Consider the following 3,966-nt stretch of genomic DNA (forward strand, 5'->3'; position numbering starts at 1 on the left):
CTGGCTAATTCCCTCAGGTAGTGGATACCTCTTTCCATGGTGGTCCGTTTGCCTGGACGATATCTAACATCTTCCTTGAAGAGATACCTTTCCTTCACACCTGACAGGAGTCGCCTCCAGAGGCTGAGGACTCGTGTCCCTTTTCCAATTGCTTTGTCAATGCCTCCTTCCCTGGAAAGCGATCCCAGCTGTTTGTCTTCCCTCTAATTCCAGGCTGCTGGCTCCATTATCCCAGCATCGGAGCAGCCAGGTGACAATGTGCTTGCCTGGATGATGGCTGAAATCTTTTTGCATATCTTGCAGCTCACTCAAGGGTAGGGATTGGGTGGTTACCATCTCGTTTATGAGTTCTTCCTCTTCCTCCTTCTCTCCTCGTGATGGCCCTGCTTTTTCATCATCCCTTACTAAACGAGCTGACTTTCGCTTCCAACATTTCTTCTTGTGTATAGGGGCAACTGATACTGGCACAGGTTGGTTCTGTGGTTTAGCCGCAATGCCTGTCACTTTGTTTTCCTTCTCCCTGAGGGTGCTGCATAATACTGAGCAGTGTTTGGTAGATACTAGCCAACGCCCAGCGTGATACCAGCCAGCCAATACCAGTGTGATAGGTTGTGCCTCTTTAGAATAATCATGGCATTTTTTTTGTTTTCCAAGCATTCTGTCACTTCATCAGGATCGTGTAGTTGTTTGGGAGTGAAGCTCCAGACCATTGGAGGTGAGAACTTCTTTAAGTCCCTGCCCATATTCTCCTACGTGCTGTGCCACCCATGACCAGCTGGCCTCGGGGCAGATCTCTGGGTGATTTTTTTTTAAATAATTGTTTAACCCTAAACGAGACATGAAGCACATTCAGGAGAATGATAGGAGCATGCTGGCTTGAACATCCCAATGATACGCAAAATCCTCGAAAGCTGGTGTGACTAGCCTCAAGGAGAAAGGGAAGGTGAAAATACAGGGGAAGGCATCCCCTCCTGTCTTTCCCATAGATTAGTTCTCTGAGGAGAAAAGATAAAGGGTGTAATTATTACTAATTTCCGAGAGATGGCGCCCGTGGTACGGAGTTGACAGCAATACCAAATACAAATACCAAATCAGTGTTTTTACCAGTAATGTTATTGTATCATAAGCCGATGTTACATAGTACAGCACAATGATAATCCTGACCCACCTCCCAGAAGTGAAAAACAGTACCGCAGGGAATACATACTGCAAGTGAGGGTTTATATAATACAACGATCCGAACAAATAAAACAACATTGTCACCAGCGACTATTAAACTAATATAATGAATGCTTATAAAAAATTTATTTTAACACTTTCCGATTAGATCTGTTATCTCAACCCTTCGTGCCCTACTTTGGGTGCCAAAAAGGACTGTCCTGGTTTAATTCCAATTGGCAACCAAGCACCACACAGCCGCTCGCCCACCTGGTGGGATGGGGGAGGGAATCGGAAGAGCAAAAGTAAGCAAACTCGTGGGTTGAGATAAGAACAGTTTAATAATTGAAATAAAGTAATAATAATATATAATAATAAATTGTAATGAAAACAATAAGAGAGAGAGAGGAACAAAACCCAAGAAAAACAAGTGACACAACTGCTCACCACCCACCGACTGACACCCAGCCAGTCCCCAAGCAGCGATTACTGCCCCCCAGCCCAGTCCCCCGCTTGCAGAGTATTGGAAGCTGAAAAGTCCTTTATTTAGTATAAACACTGCTTAGCGACAACTAAAACATCGGTGTGTTATCACATTGTTCTCATCCTAAATCCAAAACACAGCACTGTACCAGCTACTAGGATGAAAATTAACTCTATCCCAGCCGAAACCAGGATATTGAAGCACTCAGGAATATTTATTTTTAATATTTCTTAATGTATATTAAGTTTTCTTTCTTAAATCATGCTTTTATTCTTTGGGGAATGGTGATTTCTTGGTAGGTAGTTATTTTGATGTTATTTGGGCAAGTGCTGTGTTTCAGACTGAGTAGCAAATATCAGTTATTGAATGATTGCTGTGATCTATTTAAATAAAATGAAGAGTTGTGCAGAGAAGGCAGATTGCCAGCTACATAAAAATGAAAACTGGGGCTTCAAATAAGAAATGTTAAGCAAAATAAATAACAAATGTCACAATTTCTGACCACTCAAGTTAAAATTATATGTATGTTTTTTTAAAGTGTTCTTGGAAGTTAGAATAGGTCAGCCCTAATGAATTGATTAGCTGAATCCATTTAAAACTTAGTTTTCAGATGACCAAATTTATTGTATGCTCACAGAATTTTTGCAGAAAGATACTGATCCTGGACCACCGCCATGAGGGTCACAAATGCTGTTTCCAAATGTGATTGTGGGGGAGATTTTCTATTCCTATTTAAACTTTTTCACCATATTTGACTATTGTTACACTGTAATGTGTGTCCATTTTAATCAGTTTCTTTGTAGCCCAGGCAAGCAGGAATACATTTTATAGGATGGCAGTGTTATGTGCCCCAGCCCTTGAGGGCTTAACCATACAGTCTTGGTCTTTAGAAACAGATGTTGTTGTCCTGTGTGGGATGGGATTTTTTTTATTTGTTTTGTTTTCTTTTTTCCTTGCAAGTGCATGAGTGAAAGTATGCCACTTTTATCAAGTAAAGCCCAAATGGTTGATATCGAAATCAGGTTCCTATAATTTGGGGGGGTGGATATGAGGAGCGTAGTGTTACTCTGTTTGACATAATCGGGATGATGGCTGTTGTTACTTTGTAAGTAGAGCTGCTTTTTTTTTTTTGTTTTTGCTTCTGGTTTTGGGTTGGATTTTTTTGTTTTTGAAATTACGGAAGAAGAAATCTCTTACTCAGTCTGATCTCAGTGTAAGGAAACTGATTACATCAAGTAATTTTTGAATCTATGCTTCACCAGCACAAAAGATACAAACTGAAGACAGTAATTGTATATCCAGAAAAAGTGTTTGCCTAATAGATACATCATGTGATATTCTAATACATTTTTTTTTTCCTTTAACAGGTATCTTTCAGATGAAGGAATTGAAGCTTGCATAAGTTCCACTGAAAAAGTTAATACAAATGACATTATCCTAGTTGCCCTTAATGTAAGTTATGATTGTGAAAACTTTTTTCTGACAAATCATGCTAAAAATGATATATCTAATGGCTCAAGTGTAGGTTTCTGTGGCTAATTAAGTGTACCGTTGTCTGTGTGATTTACATAAAGGACAGAGTACCTATCTCTCTCCTTGCGTGTATGAGTTGTGAATTTTATTTGGAAATAATAACTATTCCAAACTGTGAAACCTGGAGGAGAAAAATGAATATAATTTGCAGTAGGAAAGTATTTTTATCTTTATGATATGTAAATCTATAAAGTCAAAGTACAAGCAGAAATAAAATCAGAAGTGCTGGGTATGAAATTGTAGTACAAAGTATTAGTTTGTTGGGATGAATAAAACACCCTTACTTAGTTTGACTTCTGGACATGATACTCCTTAAAGTATATTCAAACTAATGGTGAATTTTACTGTGACCTGTACATATTTATGTAACTACAAACATTTTTTTGATAGAAAAGATTTTTGTAGAAAACTGGATTAGGAATTGTTATTCCTGCCAAAACCTTAATACTTTTAAGAGGACTCAAGAAGTGTGCATGTGAATTCCTTTTCTTCAGAATTCTAGTATATACTTTGCGGGTAAACATTAGTAAGTTTGCTCCCTTTTAGTAACAATGAAAAGAGGGCAACTACTTAATCCATGTATTTGTTACTTATTTTTAATTTATCAAGATCATGAGGATGAGTTTTGAGAATTTTACATTTTCTGTGTTTAAAACTTCTCAGTCATCCATACTCGGAAGTTTTAAAGCTTGTATGCACTGTATATGGATTTATGTAAACTTTGTCCTTTGTAATAACTATACGTAGTTCCACGGGGAAAAACAATGTAGTAGAGCGCTTATGAGAAAAGT

At 38.2% G+C, this 3,966-nt stretch overlaps 1 protein-coding gene across 1 annotated transcript in view; it reads left to right on the top strand.

The window, feature by feature from the left end:
• Positions 1–3,014: 3,014 nt before the first annotated feature.
• Positions 3,015–3,966, top strand: part of TDRD3 (tudor domain containing 3) — a 73,784-nt gene continuing 72,832 nt past the window's right edge. Inside the window, exon 1 of the mRNA XM_009275653.1 lies at positions 3,015–3,094. The gene's annotated coding sequence lies outside the window, so the exon portion shown is untranslated. The remainder of the gene's footprint in view (positions 3,095–3,966) is intronic.

This window comes from Aptenodytes forsteri, unplaced genomic scaffold (assembly GCF_000699145.1).
Source record: "Aptenodytes forsteri isolate BGI_AS27 unplaced genomic scaffold, ASM69914v1 Scaffold172, whole genome shotgun sequence".
NCBI lineage: Eukaryota > Metazoa > Chordata > Aves > Sphenisciformes > Spheniscidae > Aptenodytes > Aptenodytes forsteri.